This window comes from Protomyctophum bolini (genome assembly GCF_963924005.1).
Source record: "Protomyctophum bolini genome assembly, chromosome: 7".
Taxonomy (NCBI): Eukaryota; Metazoa; Chordata; class Actinopteri; order Myctophiformes; family Myctophidae; genus Protomyctophum; species Protomyctophum bolini.
The window spans coordinates 25,891,355-25,910,701 of NC_137868.1; positions in this window are offsets into that span (position 1 = coordinate 25,891,355).

A 19,347-nucleotide genomic window follows, 5' to 3' on the forward strand; every position below is an offset into this window, starting at 1 on the left:
TTTTTTCAAAATTTCAAAAAACATGGGCTATAACCCATCGTTTTTGTCATTTCGTCATTTTTTTCAAATCCTCAAAAATGATGAAAAACGGCGCGCTATAGTATGCCGTACGATATGGGCTATAGCCCACGGTCCAAAATGATGAGAAACGAGGCTAACCTTTTTTTCAAAATTTCAAAAAACATGGGCTATAACCCATCGTTTTTGTCATTTCGTCATTTTTTTCAAATCTTCAAAAATGATGAAAAACTGCGCGCTATAGTATGCCGTACGATATGGGCTATAGCCCACGGTCCAAAATGATAAGAAACGAGGCTAACTTTTTTTTTCAAAATTTCAAAAAACATGGGCTATAACCCATCGTTTTTGTCATTTCGTCATTTTTTTCAAATCTTCAAAAATGATGAAAAACTGCGCGCTATAGTATGCCGTACGATATGGGCTATAGCCCACGGTCCAAAATGATGAGAAACGAGGCTAACTTTTTTTTCCAAAATTTCAAAAAACATGGGCTATAACCCATCGTTTTTGTCATTTCGTCATTTTTTTCAAATCTTCAAAAATGATGAAAAACTGCGCGCTATAGTATGCCGTACGATATGGGCTATAGCCCACGGTCCAAAATGATGAGAAACGAGGCTAACTTTTTTTTTCAAAATTTCAAAAAACATGGGCTATAACCCATCGTTTTTGTCATTTCGTCATTTTTTTCAAATCTTCAAAAATGATGAAAAACTGCGCGCTATAGTATGCCGTACGATATGGGCTATAGCCCACGGTCCAAAATGATGAGAAACGAGGCTAACTTTTTTTTTCAAAATTTCAAAAAACATGGGCTATAACCCATCGTTTTTGTCATTTCGTCTTTTTTTTCAAATCTTTAAAAATGATGAAAAACTGCGCGCTATAGTATGCCGTACGATATGGGCTATAGCCCACGGTCCAAAATGATGAGAAACGAGGCTAACTTTTTTTTTCAAAATTTCAAAAAACATGGGCTATAACCCATCGTTTTTGTCATTTCGTCATTTTTTTCAAATCCTCAAAATTGATGAAAAACGGCGTGCTATAGTATGCCGTACGATATGGGCTATAGCCCATGGTCCAAAATGATGAGAAACGAGGATAACTTTTTTTTTCAAAATTTCAAAAAACATGGGCTATAACCCATCGTTTTTGTCATTTCGTCATTTTTTTCAAATCTTCAAAAATGATGAAAAACTGCGCGCTATAGTATGCCGTACGATATGGGCTATAGCCCACGGTCCAAAATGATGAGAAACGAGGCTAACTTTTTTTTTCAAAATTTCAAAAAACATGGGCTATAACCCATCGTTTTTGTCATTTCGTCATTTTTTTCAAATCTTCAAAAATGATGAAAAACTGCGCGCTATAGTATGCCGTACGATATGGGCTATAGCCCACGGTCCAAAATGATGAGAAACGAGGCTAACTTTTTTTTTCAAAATTTCAAAAAACATGGGCTATAACCCATCGTTTTTGTCATTTCGTCATTTTTTTCAAATCTTCAAAAATGATGAAAAACTGCGCGCTATAGTATGCCGTACGATATGGGCTATAGCCCACGGTCCAAAATGATGAGAAACGAGGCTAACTTTTTTTTTCAAAATTTCAAAAAACATGGGCTATAACCCATCGTTTTTGTCATTTCTTCTTTTTTTTCAAATCTTTAAAAATGATGAAAAACTGCGCGCTATAGTATGCCGTACGATATGGGCTATAGCCCACGGTCCAAAATGATGAGAAACGAGGCTAACTTTTTTTTTCAAAATTTCAAAAAACATGGGCTATAACCCATCGTTTTTGTCATTTCGTCATTTTTTTCAAATCTTCAAAAATGATGAAAAACTGCGCGCTATAGTATGCCGTACGATATGGGCTATAGCCCACGGTCCAAAATGATGAGAAACGAGCCTAACTTTTTTTTTCAAAATTTCAAAAAACATGGGCTATAACCCATCGTTTTTGTCATTTCGTCATTTTTTTCAAATCCTCAAAATTGATGAAAAACGGCGTGCTATAGTATGCCGTACGATATGGGCTATAGCCCATGGTCCAAAATGATGAGAAACGAGGATAACTTTTTTTTTCAAAATTTCAAAAAACATGGGCTATAACCCATCGTTTTTGTCATTTCGTCATTTTTTTCAAATCTTCAAAAATGATGAAAAACTGCGCGCTATAGTATGCCGTACGATATGGGCTATAGCCCACGGTCCAAAATGATAAGAAACGAGGCTAACTTTTTTTTTCAAAATTTCAAAAAACATGGGCTATAACCCATCGTTTTTGTCATTTCGTCATTTTTTTCAAATCTTCAAAAATGATGAAAAACTGCGCGCTATAGTATGCCGTACGATATGGGCTATAGCCCACGGTCCAAAATGATAAGAAACGAGGCTAACTTTTTTTTTCAAAATTTCAAAAAACATGGGCTATAACCCATCGTTTTTGTCATTTCGTCATTTTTTTCAAATCTTCAAAAATGATGAAAAACTGCGCGCTATAGTATGCCGTACGATATGGGCTATAGCCCACGGTCCAAAATGATGAGAAACGAGGCTAACTTTTTTTTCCAAAATTTCAAAAAACATGGGCTATAACCCATCGTTTTTGTCATTTCGTCATTTTTTTCAAATCTTCAAAAATGATGAAAAACTGCGCGCTATAGTATGCCGTACGATATGGGCTATAGCCCACGGTCCAAAATGATGAGAAACGAGGCTAACTTTTTTTTTCAAAATTTCAAAAAACATGGGCTATAACCCATCGTTTTTGTCATTTCGTCATTTTTTTCAAATCTTCAAAAATGATGAAAAACTGCGCGCTATAGTATGCCGTACGATATGGGCTATAGCCCACGGTCCAAAATGATGAGAAACGAGGCTAACTTTTTTTTTCAAAATTTCAAAAAACATGGGCTATAACCCATCGTTTTTGTCATTTCGTCATTTTTTTCAAATCTTCAAAAATGATGAAAAACTGCGCGCTATAGTATGCCGTACGATATGGGCTATAGCCCACGGTCCAAAATGATGAGAAACGAGGCTAACTTTTTTTTTCAAAATTTCAAAAAACATGGGCTATAACCCATCGTTTTTGTCATTTCGTCTTTTTTTTCAAATCTTTAAAAATGATGAAAAACTGCGCGCTATAGTATGCCGTACGATATGGGCTATAGCCCACGGTCCAAAATGATGAGAAACGAGGCTAACTTTTTTTTTCAAAATTTCAAAAAACATGGGCTATAACCCATCGTTTTTGTCATTTCGTCATTTTTTTCAAATCCTCAAAATTGATGAAAAACGGCGTGCTATAGTATGCCGTACGATATGGGCTATAGCCCATGGTCCAAAATGATGAGAAACGAGGATAACTTTTTTTTTCAAAATTTCAAAAAACATGGGCTATAACCCATCGTTTTTGTCATTTCGTCATTTTTTTCAAATCTTCAAAAATGATGAAAAACTGCGCGCTATAGTATGCCGTACGATATGGGCTATAGCCCACGGTCCAAAATGATGAGAAACGAGGCTAACTTTTTTTTTCAAAATTTCAAAAAACATGGGCTATAACCCATCGTTTTTGTCATTTCGTCATTTTTTTCAAATCTTCAAAAATGATGAAAAACTGCGCGCTATAGTATGCCGTACGATATGGGCTATAGCCCACGGTCCAAAATGATGAGAAACGAGGCTAACTTTTTTTTTCAAAATTTCAAAAAACATGGGCTATAACCCATCGTTTTTGTCATTTCGTCATTTTTTTCAAATCTTCAAAAATGATGAAAAACTGCGCGCTATAGTATGCCGTACGATATGGGCTATAGCCCACGGTCCAAAATGATGAGAAACGAGGCTAACTTTTTTTTTCAAAATTTCAAAAAACATGGGCTATAACCCATCGTTTTTGTCATTTCTTCTTTTTTTTCAAATCTTTAAAAATGATGAAAAACTGCGCGCTATAGTATGCCGTACGATATGGGCTATAGCCCACGGTCCAAAATGATGAGAAACGAGGCTAACTTTTTTTTTCAAAATTTCAAAAAACATGGGCTATAACCCATCGTTTTTGTCATTTCGTCATTTTTTTCAAATCTTCAAAAATGATGAAAAACTGCGCGCTATAGTATGCCGTACGATATGGGCTATAGCCCACGGTCCAAAATGATGAGAAACGAGCCTAACTTTTTTTTTCAAAATTTCAAAAAACATGGGCTATAACCCATCGTTTTTGTCATTTCGTCATTTTTTTCAAATCCTCAAAATTGATGAAAAACGGCGTGCTATAGTATGCCGTACGATATGGGCTATAGCCCATGGTCCAAAATGATGAGAAACGAGGATAACTTTTTTTTTCAAAATTTCAAAAAACATGGGCTATAACCCATCGTTTTTGTCATTTCGTCATTTTTTTCAAATCTTCAAAAATGATGAAAAACTGCGCGCTATAGTATGCCGTACGATATGGGCTATAGCCCACGGTCCAAAATGATGAGAAACGAGGCTAACTTTTTTTTTCAAAATTTCAAAAAACATGGGCTATAACCCATCGTTTTTGTCATTTCGTCATTTTTTTCAAATCTTCAAAAATGATGAAAAACTGCGCGCTATAGTATGCCGTACGATATGGGCTATAGCCCACGGTCCAAAATGATAAGAAACGAGGCTAACTTTTTTTTTCAAAATTTCAAAAAACATGGGCTATAACCCATCGTTTTTGTCATTTCGTCATTTTTTTCAAATCTTCAAAAATGATGAAAAACTGCGCGCTATAGTATGCCGTACGATATGGGCTATAGCCCACGGTCCAAAATGATGAGAAACGAGGCTAACTTTTTTTTTCAAAATTTCAAAAAACATGGGCTATAACCCATCGTTTTTGTCATTTTGTCATTTTTTTCAAATCTTCAAAAATGATGAAAAACTGCGCGCTATAGTATGCCGTACGATATGGGCTATAGCCCACGGTCCAAAATGATGAGAAACGAGGCTAACTTTTTTTTTCAAAATTTCAAAAAACATGGGCTATAACCCATCGTTTTTGTCATTTCGTCATTTTTTTCAAATCCTCAAAAATGATGAAAAACGGCGCGCTATAGTATGCCGTACGATATGGGCTATAGCCCATGGTCCAAAATGATGAGAAACGAGCATAACTTTTTTTTTCAAAATTTCAAAAAACATGGGCTATAACCCATCGTTTTTGTCATTTCGTCATTTTTTTCAAATCTTCAAAAATGATGAAAAACTGCGCGCTATAGTATGCCGTACGATATGGGCTATAGCCCACGGTCCAAAATGATGAGAAACGAGGCTAACTTTTTTTTTCAAAATTTCAAAAAATATGGGCTATAACCCATCGTTTTTGTCATTTCGTCATTTTTTTCAAATCCTCAAAAATGATGAAAAACGGCGCGCTATAGTATGCCGTACGATATGGGCTATAGCCCATGGTCCAAAATGATGAGAAACGAGGATATCTTTTTTTTTCAAAATTTCAAAAAACATGGGCTATAACCCATCGTTTTTGTCATTTTGTCATTTTTTTCAAATCTTCAAAAATGATGAAAAACTGCGCGCTATAGTATGCCGTACGATATGGGCTATAGCCCACGGTCCAAAATGATGAGAAACGAGGCTAACTTTTTTTTTCAAAATTTCAAAAAACATGGGCTATAACCCATCGTTTTTGTCATTTCGTCATTTTTTTCAAATCTTCAAAAATGATGAAAAACTGCGCGCTATAGTATGCCGTACGATATGGGCTATAGCCCACGGTCCAAAATTATGAGAAACGAGGCTAACTTTTTTTTTCAAAATTTCAAAAAACATGGGCTATAACCCATCGTTTTTGTCATTTCGTCATTTTTTTCAAATCTTCAAAAATGATGAAAAACTGCGCGCTATAGTATGCCGTACGATATGGGCTATAGCCCACGGTCCAAAATGATGAGAAACGAGGCTAACTTTTTTTTTCAAAATTTCAAAAAACATGGGCTATAACCCATCGTTTTTGTCATTTCGTCATTTTTTTCAAATCTTCAAAAATGATGAAAAACTGCGCGCTATAGTATGCCGTACGATATGGGCTATAGCCCACGGTCCAAAATGATGAGAAACGAGGCTAACTATTTTTTCAAAATTTCAAAAAACATGGGCTATAACCCATCGTTTTTGTCATTTCGTCATTTTATTCAAATCTTCAAAAATGATGAAAAACTGCGCGCTATAGTAGCCGTACGATATGGGCTATAGCCCACGGTCCAAAATGATGAGAAACGAGGCTAACTTTTTTTCCCAAAATTTCAAAAAACATGGGCTATAACCCATCGTTTTTGTCATTTCGTCATTTTTTTCAAATCTTCAAAAATGATGAAAAACTGCGCGCTATAGTATGCCGTACGATATGGGCTATAGCCCACGGTCCAAAATGATGAGAAACGAGGCTAACTTTTTTTTTCAAAATTTCAAAAAACATGGGCTATAACCCATCGTTTTTGTCATTTCGTCATTTTTTTCAAATCCTCAAAAGTGATGAAAAACGGCGCGCTATAGTATGCCGTACGATATGGGCTATAGCCCATGGTCCAAAATGATGAGAAACGAGGATAACTTTTTTTTTCAAAATTTCAAAAAACATGGGCTATAACCCATCGTTTTTGTCATTTTGTCATTTTTTTCAAATCTTCAAAAATGATGAAAAACTGCGCGCTATAGTATGCCGTACGATATGGGCTATAGCCCACGGTCCAAAATGATGAGAAACGAGGCTAACTTTTTTTTCCAAAATTTCAAAAAACATGGGCTATAACCCATCGTTTTTGTCATTTCGTCATTTTTTTCAAATCTTCAAAAATGATGAAAAACTGCGCGCTATAGTATGCCGTACGATATGGGCTATAGCCCACGGTCCAAAATGATGAGAAACGAGGCTAACTTTTTTTTTCAAAATTTCAAAAAACATGGGCTATAACCCATCGTTTTTGTCATTTCGTCATTTTTTTCAAATCTTCAAAAATGATGAAAAACTGCGCGCTATAGTATGCCGTACGATATGGGCTATAGCCCACGGTCCAAAATGATGAGAAACGAGGCTAACTTTTTTTTTCAAAAGTTCAAAAAACATGGGCTATAACCCATCGTTTTTGTCATTTTATCATTTTTTTCAAATCTTCAAAAATGATGAAAAACTGCGCGCTATAGTATGCCGTACGATATGGGCTATAGCCCACGGTCCAAAATGATGAGAAACGAGGCTAACTTTTTTTTCAAAATTTCAAAAAACATGGGCTATAACCCATCGTTTTTGTCATTTCGTCATTTTTTTCAAATCTTCAAAAATGATGAAAAACTGCGCGCTATAGTATGCCGTACGATATGGGCTATAGCCCACGGTCCAAAATGATGAGAAACGAGGCTAACTTTTTTTTCCAAAATTTCAAAAAACATGGGCTATAACCCATCGTTTTTGTCATTTCGTCATTTTTTTCAAATCTTCAAAAATGATGAAAAACTGCGCGCTATAGTATGCCGTACGATATGGGCTATAGCCCACGGTCCAAAATGATGAGAAACGAGGCTAACTTTTTTTTTCAAAATTTCAAAAAACATGGGCTATAACCCATCGTTTTTGTCATTTCGTCATTTTTTTCAAATCCTCAAAAGTGATGAAAAACGGCGCGCTATAGTATGCCGTACGATATGGGCTATAGCCCATGGTCCAAAATGATGAGAAACGAGGATAACTTTTTTTTTCAAAATTTCAAAAAACATGGGCTATAACCCATCGTTTTTGTCATTTCGTCATTTTTTTCAAATCTTCAAAAATGATGAAAAACTGCGCGCTATAGTATGCCGTACGATATGGGCTATAGCCCACGGTCCAAAATGATGAGAAACGAGGCTAACTTTTTTTTTCAAAATTTCAAAAAACATGGGCTATAACCCATCGTTTTTGTCATTTCGTCATTTTTTTCAAATCTTCAAAAATGATGAAAAACTGCGCGCTATAGTATGCCGTACGATATGGGCTATAGCCCACGGTCCAAAATGATGAGAAACGAGGCTAACTTTTTTTTCAAAATTTCAAAAAACATGGGCTATAACCCATCGTTTTTGTCATTTCGTCATTTTTTTCAAATCTTCAAAAATGATGAAAAACTGCGCGCTATAGTATGCCGTACGATATGGGCTATAGCCCACGGTCCAAAATGATGAGAAACGAGGCTAACTTTTTTTTCCAAAATTTCAAAAAACATGGGCTATAACCCATCGTTTTTGTCATTTCGTCATTTTTTTCAAATCTTCAAAAATGATGAAAAACTGCGCGCTATAGTATGCCGTACGATATGGGCTATAGCCCACGGTCCAAAATGATGAGAAACGAGGCTAACTTTTTTTTTCAAAATTTCAAAAAACATGGGCTATAACCCATCGTTTTTGTCATTTCGTCATTTTTTTCAAATCCTCAAAAGTGATGAAAAACGGCGCGCTATAGTATGCCGTACGATATGGGCTATAGCCCATGGTCCAAAATGATGAGAAACGAGGATAACTTTTTTTTTCAAAATTTCAAAAAACATGGGCTATAACCCATCGTTTTTGTCATTTTGTCATTTTTTTCAAATCTTCAAAAATGATGAAAAACTGCGCGCTATAGTATGCCGTACGATATGGGCTATAGCCCACGGTCCAAAATGATGAGAAACGAGGCTAACTTTTTTTTCCAAAATTTCAAAAAACATGGGCTATAACCCATCGTTTTTGTCATTTCGTCATTTTTTTCAAATCTTCAAAAATGATGAAAAACTGCGCGCTATAGTATGCCGTACGATATGGGCTATAGCCCACGGTCCAAAATGATGAGAAACGAGGCTAACTTTTTTTTTCAAAATTTCAAAAAACATGGGCTATAACCCATCGTTTTTGTCATTTCGTCATTTTTTTCAAATCTTCAAAAATGATGAAAAACTGCGCGCTATAGTATGCCGTACGATATGGGCTATAGCCCACGGTCCAAAATGATGAGAAACGAGGCTAACTTTTTTTTCAAAAGTTCAAAAAACATGGGCTATAACCCATCGTTTTTGTCATTTTGTCATTTTTTCAAATGTTCAAAAATGATGAAAAACTGCGCGCTATAGTATGCCGTACGATATGGGCTATAGCCCACGGTCCAAAATGATGAGAAACGAGGCTAACTTTTTTTTTCAAAATTTCAAAAAACATGGGCTATAACCCATCGTTTTTGTCATTTCGTCATTTTTTTCAAATCTTCAAAAATGATGAAAAACTGCGCGCTATAGTATGCCGTACGATATGGGCTATAGCCCACGGTCCAAAATGATGAGAAACGAGGCTAACTTTTTTTTTCAAAATTTCAAAAAACATGGGCTATAACCCATCGTTTTTGTCATTTCGTCATTTTTTTCAAATCCTCAAAAATGATGAAAAACGGCGCGCTATAGTATGCCGTACGATATGGGCTATAGCCCATGGTCCAAAATGATGAGAAACGAGGATAACTTTTTTTTCCTAAATTTCAAAAAACATGGGCTATAACCCATCGTTTTTGTCATTTCGTCATTTTTTTCAAATCTTCAAAAATGATGAAAAACTGCGCGCTATAGTATGCCGTACGATATGGGCTATAGTCCACGGTCCAAAATGATGAGAAACGAGGATAACTTTTTTTTTCAAAATTTCAAAAAACATGGGCTATAACCCATCGTTTTTGTCATTTTGTCATTTTTTTCAAATCTTCAAAAATGATGAAAAACTGCGCGCTATAGTATGCCGTACGATATGGGCTATAGCCCACGGTCCAAAATGATGAGAAACGAGGCTAACTTTTTTTTCCAAAATTTCAAAAAACATGGGCTATAACCCATCGTTTTTGTCATTTCGTCATTTTTTTCAAATCTTCAAAAATGATGAAAAACTGCGCGCTATAGTATGCCGTACGATATGGGCTATAGCCCACGGTCCAAAATGATGAGAAACGAGGCTAACTTTTTTTTTCAAAATTTCAAAAAACATGGGCTATAACCCATCGTTTTTGTCATTTCGTCATTTTTTTCAAATCTTCAAAAATGATGAAAAACTGCGCGCTATAGTATGCCGTACGATATGGGCTATAGCCCACGGTCCAAAATGATGAGAAACGAGGCTAACTTTTTTTTTCAAAAGTTCAAAAAACATGGGCTATAACCCATCGTTTTTGTCATTTTGTCATTTTTTTCAAATCTTCAAAAATGATGAAAAACTGCGCGCTATAGTATGCCGTACGATATGGGCTATAGCCCACGGTCCAAAATGATGAGAAACGAGGCTAACCTTTTTTTCAAAATTTCAAAAAACATGGGCTATAACCCATCGTTTTTGTCATTTCGTCATTTTTTTCAAATCTTCAAAAATGATGAAAAACTGCGCGCTATAGTATGCCGTACGATATGGGCTATAGCCCACGGTCCAAAATGATGAGAAACGAGGCTAACTTTTTTTTCCAAAATTTCAAAAAACATGGGCTATAACCCATCGTTTTTGTCATTTCGTCATTTTTTTCAAATCTTCAAAAATGATGAAAAACTGCGCGCTATAGTATGCCGTACGATATGGGCTATAGCCCACGGTCCAAAATGATGAGAAACGAGGCTAACTTTTTTTTTCAAAATTTCAAAAAACATGGGCTATAACCCATCGTTTTTGTCATTTCGTCATTTTTTTCAAATCCTCAAAAGTGATGAAAAACGGCGCGCTATAGTATGCCGTACGATATGGGCTATAGCCCATGGTCCAAAATGATGAGAAACGAGGATAACTTTTTTTTTCAAAATTTCAAAAAACATGGGCTATAACCCATCGTTTTTGTCATTTTGTCATTTTTTTCAAATCTTCAAAAATGATGAAAAACTGCGCGCTATAGTATGCCGTACGATATGGGCTATAGCCCACGGTCCAAAATGATGAGAAACGAGGCTAACTTTTTTTTCCAAAATTTCAAAAAACATGGGCTATAACCCATCGTTTTTGTCATTTCGTCATTTTTTTCAAATCTTCAAAAATGATGAAAAACTGCGCGCTATAGTATGCCGTACGATATGGGCTATAGCCCACGGTCCAAAATGATGAGAAACGAGGCTAACTTTTTTTTTCAAAATTTCAAAAAACATGGGCTATAACCCATCGTTTTTGTCATTTCGTCATTTTTTTCAAATCTTCAAAAATGATGAAAAACTGCGCGCTATAGTATGCCGTACGATATGGGCTATAGCCCACGGTCCAAAATGATGAGAAACGAGGCTAACTTTTTTTTTCAAAAGTTCAAAAAACATGGGCTATAACCCATCGTTTTTGTCATTTTGTCATTTTTTCAAATGTTCAAAAATGATGAAAAACTGCGCGCTATAGTATGCCGTACGATATGGGCTATAGCCCACGGTCCAAAATGATGAGAAACGAGGCTAACTTTTTTTTTCAAAATTTCAAAAAACATGGGCTATAACCCATCGTTTTTGTCATTTCGTCATTTTTTTCAAATCCTCAAAAATGATGAAAAACGGCGCGCTATAGTATGCCGTACGATATGGGCTATAGCCCATGGTCCAAAATGATGAGAAACGAGGATAACTTTTTTTTTCAAAATTTCAAAAAACATGGGCTATAACCCATCGTTTTTGTCATTTCGTCATTTTTTTCAAATCTTCAAAAATGATGAAAAACTGCGCGCTATAGTATGCAGTACGATATGGGCTATAGCCCACGGTCCAAAATGATGAGAAACGAGGCTAACTTTTTTTTTCAAAATTTCAAAAAACATGGGCTATAACCCATCGTTTTTGTCATTTCGTCATTTTTTTCAAATCTTCAAAAATGATGAAAAACTGCGCGCTATAGTATGCCGTACGATATGGGCTATAGCCCACGGTCCAAAATGATGAGAAACGAGGCTAACTTTTTTTTTCAAAATTTCAAAAAACATGGGCTATAACCCATCGTATTTGTCATTTTGTCATTTTTTTCAAATCTTCAAAAATGATGAAAAACTGCGCGCTATAGTATGCCGTACGATATGGGCTATAGCCCACGGTCCAAAATGATGAGAAACGAGGCTAACTTTTTTTTTCAAAATTTCAAAAAACATGGGCTATAACCCATCGTTTTTGTCATTTCGTCATTTTTTTCAAATCCTCAAAAATGATGAAAAACGGCGCGCTATAGTATGCCGTACGATATGGGCTATAGCCCATGGTCCAAAATGATGAGAAACGAGGATAACTTTTTTTTTCAAAATTTCAAAAAACATGGGCTATAACCCATCGTTTTTGTCATTTCGTCATTTTTTAAAAATCTTCAAAAATGATGAAAAACTGCGCGCTATAGTATGCCGTACGATATGGGCTATAGCCCACGGTCCAAAATGATGAGAAACGAGGCTAACTTTTATTTTCAAAATTTCAAAAAACATGGGCTATAACCCATCGTTTTTGTCATTTCGTCATTTTTTTCAAATCTTCAAAAATGATGAAAAACTGCGCGCTATAGTATGCCGTACGATATGGGCTATAGCCCACGGTCCAAAATGATGAGAAACGAGGCTAACTTTTTTTTTCAAAATTTCAAAAAACATGGGCTATAACCCATCGTTTTTGTCATTTCGTCATTTTTTTCAAATCTTCAAAAATGATGAAAAACTGCGCGCTATAGTATGCCGTACGATATGGGCTATAGCCCACGGTCCAAAATGATGAGAAACGAGGCTAACTTTTTTTTTCAAAATTTCAAAAAACATGGGCTATAACCCATCGTTTTTGTCATTTCGTCATTTTTTTCAAATCTTCAAAAATGATGAAAAACTGCGCGCTATAGTATGCCGTACGATATGGGCTATAGCCCACGGTCCAAAATGATGAGAAACGAGGCTAACTTTTTTTTTCAAAATTTCAAAAAACATGGGCTATAACCCATCGTTTTTGTCATTTCGTCATTTTTTTCAAATCCTCAAAAATGATGAAAAACGGCGCGCTATAGTATGCCGTACGATATGGGCTATAGCCCATGGTCCAAAATGATGAGAAACGAGGATAACTTTTTTTTCCTAAATTTCAAAAAACATGGGCTATAACCCATCGTTTTTGTCATTTCGTCATTTTTTTCAAATCTTCAAAAATGATGAAAAACTGCGCGCTATAGTATGCCGTACGATATGGGCTATAGTCCACGGTCCAAAATGATGAGAAACGAGGATAACTTTTTTTTTCAAAATTTCAAAAAACATGGGCTATAACCCATCGTTTTTGTCATTTTGTCATTTTTTTCAAATCTTCAAAAATGATGAAAAACTGCGCGCTATAGTATGCCGTACGATATGGGCTATAGCCCACGGTCCAAAATGATGAGAAACGAGGCTAACTTTTTTTTCCAAAATTTCAAAAAACATGGGCTATAACCCATCGTTTTTGTCATTTCGTCATTTTTTTCAAATCTTCAAAAATGATGAAAAACTGCGCGCTATAGTATGCCGTACGATATGGGCTATAGCCCACGGTCCAAAATGATGAGAAACGAGGCTAACTTTTTTTTTCAAAATTTCAAAAAACATGGGCTATAACCCATCGTTTTTGTCATTTCGTCATTTTTTTCAAATCTTCAAAAATGATGAAAAACTGCGCGCTATAGTATGCCGTACGATATGGGCTATAGCCCACGGTCCAAAATGATGAGAAACGAGGCTAACTTTTTTTTTCAAAAGTTCAAAAAACATGGGCTATAACCCATCGTTTTTGTCATTTTGTCATTTTTTTCAAATCTTCAAAAATGATGAAAAACTGCGCGCTATAGTATGCCGTACGATATGGGCTATAGCCCACGGTCCAAAATGATGAGAAACGAGGCTAACTTTTTTTTCAAAATTTCAAAAAACATGGGCTATAACCCATCGTTTTTGTCATTTCGTCATTTTTTTCAAATCTTCAAAAATGATGAAAAACTGCGCGCTATAGTATGCCGTACGATATGGGCTATAGCCCACGGTCCAAAATGATGAGAAACGAGGCTAACTTTTTTTTCCAAAATTTCAAAAAACATGGGCTATAACCCATCGTTTTTGTCATTTCGTCATTTTTTTCAAATCTTCAAAAATGATGAAAAACTGCGCGCTATAGTATGCCGTACGATATGGGCTATAGCCCACGGTCCAAAATGATGAGAAACGAGGCTAACTTTTTTTTTCAAAATTTCAAAAAACATGGGCTATAACCCATCGTTTTTGTCATTTCGTCATTTTTTTCAAATCCTCAAAAGTGATGAAAAACGGCGCGCTATAGTATGCCGTACGATATGGGCTATAGCCCACGGTCCAAAATGATGAGAAACGAGGCTAACTTTTTTTTCCAAAATTTCAAAAAACATGGGCTATAACCCATCGTTTTTGTCATTTCGTCATTTTTTTCAAATCTTCAAAAATGATGAAAAACTGCGCGCTATAGTATGCCGTACGATATGGGCTATAGCCCACGGTCCAAAATGATGAGAAACGAGGCTAACTTTTTTTTTCAAAATTTCAAAAAACATGGGCTATAACCCATCGTTTTTGTCATTTCGTCATTTTTTTCAAATCTTCAAAAATGATGAAAAACTGCGCGCTATAGTATGCCGTACGATATGGGCTATAGCCCACGGTCCAAAATGATGAGAAACGAGGCTAACTTTTTTTTTCAAAAGTTCAAAAAACATGGGCTATAACCCATCGTTTTTGTCATTTTGTCATTTTTTTCAAATCTTCAAAAATGATGAAAAACTGCGCGCTATAGTATGCCGTACGATATGGGCTATAGCCCACGGTCCAAAATGATGAGAAACGAGGCTAACTTTTTTTTCAAAATTTCAAAAAACATGGGCTATAACCCATCGTTTTTGTCATTTCGTCATTTTTTTCAAATCTTCAAAAATGATGAAAAACTGCGCGCTATAGTATGCCGTACGATATGGGCTATAGCCCACGGTCCAAAATGATGAGAAACGAGGCTAACTTTTTTTTCCAAAATTTCAAAAAACATGGGCTATAACCCATCGTTTTTGTCATTTCGTCATTTTTTTCAAATCTTCAAAAATGATGAAAAACTGCGCGCTATAGTATGCCGTACGATATGGGCTATAGCCCACGGTCCAAAATGATGAGAAACGAGGCTAACTTTTTTTTTCAAAATTTCAAAAAACATGGGCTATAACCCATCGTTTTTGTCATTTCGTCATTTTTTTCAAATCCTCAAAAGTGATGAAAAACGGCGCGCTATAGTATGCCGTACGATATGGGCTATAGCCCATGGTCCAAAATGATGAGAAACGAGGATAACTTTTTTTTTCAAAATTTCAAAAAACATGGGCTATAACCCATCGTTTTTGTCATTTTGTCATTTTTTTCAAATCTTCAAAAATGATGAAAAACTGCGCGCTATAGTATGCCGTACGATATGGGCTATAGCCCACGGTCCAAAATGATGAGAAACGAGGCTAACTTTTTTTTCCAAAATTTCAAAAAACATGGGCTATAACCCATCGTTTTTGTCATTTCGTCATTTTTTTCAAATCTTCAAAAATGATGAAAAACTGCGCGCTATAGTATGCCGTACGATATGGGCTATAGCCCACGGTCCAAAATGATGAGAAACGAGGCTAACTTTTTTTTTCAAAATTTCAAAAAACATGGGCTATAACCCATCGTTTTTGTCATTTCGTCATTTTTTTCAAATCTTCAAAAATGATGAAAAACTGCGCGCTATAGTATGCCGTACGATATGGGCTATAGCCCACGGTCCAAAATGATGAGAAACGAGGCTAACTTTTTTTTTCAAAAGTTCAAAAAACATGGGCTATAACCCATCGTTTTTGTCATTTTGTCATTTTTTCAAATGTTCAAAAATGATGAAAAACTGCGCGCTATAGTATGCCGTACGATATGGGCTATAGCCCACGGTCCAAAATGATGAGAAACGAGGCTAACTTTTTTTTTCAAAATTTCAAAAAACATGGGCTATAACCCATCGTTTTTGTCATTTCGTCATTTTTTTCAAATCCTCAAAAATGATGAAAAACGGCGCGCTATAGTATGCCGTACGATATGGGCTATAGCCCATGGTCCAAAATGATGAGAAACGAGGATAACTTTTTTTTTCAAAATTTCAAAAAACATGGGCTATAACCCATCGTTTTTGTCATTTCGTCATTTTTTTCAAATCTTCAAAAATGATGAAAAACTGCGCGCTATAGTATGCAGTACGATATGGGCTATAGCCCACGGTCCAAAATGATGAGAAACGAGGCTAACTTTTTTTTTCAAAATTTCAAAAAACATGGGCTATAACCCATCGTTTTTGTCATTTCGTCATTTTTTTCAAATCTTCAAAAATGATGAAAAACTGCGCGCTATAGTATGCCGTACGATATGGGCTATAGCCCACGGTCCAAAATGATGAGAAACGAGGCTAACTTTTTTTTTCAAAATTTCAAAAAACATGGGCTATAACCCATCGTATTTGTCATTTTGTCATTTTTTTCAAATCTTCAAAAATGATGAAAAACTGCGCGCTATAGTATGCCGTACGATATGGGCTATAGCCCACGGTCCAAAATGATGAGAAACGAGGCTAACTTTTTTTTTCAAAATTTCAAAAAACATGGGCTATAACCCATCGTTTTTGTCATTTCGTCATTTTTTTCAAATCCTCAAAAATGATGAAAAACGGCGCGCTATAGTATGCCGTACGATATGGGCTATAGCCCATGGTCCAAAATGATGAGAAACGAGGATAACTTTTTTTTTCAAAATTTCAAAAAACATGGGCTATAACCCATCGTTTTTGTCATTTCGTCATTTTTTTAAAATCTTCAAAAATGATGAAAAACTGCGCGCTATAGTATGCCGTACGATATGGGCTATAGCCCACGGTCCAAAATGATGAGAAACGAGGCTAACTTTTATTTTCAAAATTTCAAAAAACATGGGCTATAACCCATCGTTTTTGTCATTTCGTCATTTTTTTCAAATCTTCAAAAATGATGAAAAACTGCGTGCTATAGTATGCCGTACGATATGGGCTATAGCCCACGGTCCAAAATGATGAGAAACGAGGCTAACTTTTTTTTTCAAAATTTCAAAAAACATGGGCTATAACCCATCGTTTTTGTCATTTCGTCATTTTTTTCAAATCTTCAAAAATGATGAAAAACTGCGCGCTATAGTATGCCGTACGATATGGGCTATAGCCCACGGTCCAAAATGATGAGAAACGAGGCTAACTTTTTTTTTCAAAATTTCAAAAAACATGGGCTATAACCCATCGTTTTTGTCATTTCGTCATTTTTTTCAAATCCTCAAAAATGATGAAAAACGGCGCGCTATAGTATGCCGTACGATATGGGCTATAGCCCATGGTCCAAAATGATAAGAAACGAGGATAACTTTTTTTTCCTAAATTTCAAAAAACATGGGCTATAACCCATCGTTTTTGTCATTTCGTCATTTTTTTCAAATCTTCAAAAATGATGAAAAACTGCGCGCTATAGTATGCCGTACGATATGGGCTATAGTCCACGGTCCAAAATGATGAGAAACGAGGCTAACTTTTTTTTTCAAAATTTCAAAAAACATGGGCTATAACCCATCGTTTTTGTCATTTCGTCATTTTTTTCAAATCTTCAAAAATGATGAAAAACTGCGCGCTATAGTATGCCGTACGATATGGGCTATAGCCCACGGTCCAAAATGATGAGAAACGAGGCTAACTTTTTTTTTCAAAATTTCAAAAAACATGGGCTATAACCCATCGTTTTTGTCATTTCGTCATTTTTTTCAAATCTTCAAAAATGATGAAAAACTGCGCGCTATAGTATGCCGTACGATATGGGCTATAGCCCACGGTCCAAAATGATGAGAAACGAGGCTACCTGCCTGTCCCAGTGCCCCCCCCCCCAAAATGAAAAAAACTATGGGTTATAGCCCATGTGTTTTGAAATAAATAAATAAAAAGTTATCCTCGTTTCTCATCATTTTGGACCATGGGCTATAGCCCATATCATACGGCATACTATAGCACGCCGTTTTTCATCATTTTTGAGGATTTGAAAAAAATAAAAAAATTAGCCCATGTTTTTTGAAATTTTGAATTCCTGCCTGTCCAATTGTCCATGAGTAGCTGTCTGCCTGCCTGTCCAATTCTCCATGAGTAGCTGTCTGTCTGCCTGTCTATGAGTAGCTGTCTGTCTGCCTGTCTATGAGTAGCTGTCTGTCTGCCTGTCTATGAGTAGCTGTCTGCCTTCCTGCCTGTCCAATTGTCCATGAGTAGCTGTCTGTCTGTCTATGAGTAGCTGTCTGCCTGCCTGCCCAATTGTCTATGAGTAGCTGTCTGTCTGTCTGTCTATGAGTAGCTGTCTGCCTTCCTGCATGTCCAATTGTCCATGAGTAGCTGTCTGTCTGTCTATGAGTAGCTGTCTGCCTTCCTGCCTGTCCAATTGTCCATGAGTAGCTGTCTGCCTGCCTGTCCAATTCTCCATGAGTAGCTGTCTGTCTGCCTGTCTATGAGTAGCTGTCTGACTGCCTGCCTGTCCAATTCTCCATGAGTAGCTGTCTGTCTGTCTGCCTGTCTATGAGTAGCTGTCTGCCTGCCTGCCAGCCAGCAAGTTGGTTAACAGAAAAGAAATTGTTATGGCTGAGTAAAATAAAATACAATAAACACAATTTGCCTGAAAATAGATTACCCAGCTATGACCTTTTTCATGAAAAAAAATGAGTAGTGATATGGCTGACTGAGTAAAATAAAACAATCTACCTGAAAATAGATAGCTATAAGTGAAGAGCAATTTCCGCAATTTCCATTTCCGCAATTTCCATTTCCGCAATTTCCTCAATTTCCATTTCCGCAATTTCCATTTCCACCATTTCCGCAATTACCATTTCTGCAATTTCCGCAATTTCCGCAATTTCCATTTCCGCAATTTCCATTTCCACCATTTCCACCATTTCAATTTCCGCAATTTCCGCAATTTCCATTTCCGCAATTTCCGCAATTTCCATTTCCGCAATTTCCTCAATTTCCATTTCCACCATTTCCGCAATTACCATTTCTGCAATTTCCGCAATTTCCATTTCCGCATTTCCGCAATTTCCATTTCCACCATTTCCACCATTTCAATTTCCGCAATTTCCGCAATTTCCACAATTTCCATTTCCAACTATTAATGGCAGCTGGGTTTCATCATTCAAATAAAATAGAATTCTGCCCGTTTAGCTATAAAATTATGTCAGGGAATAGGGATACACAGTATATGT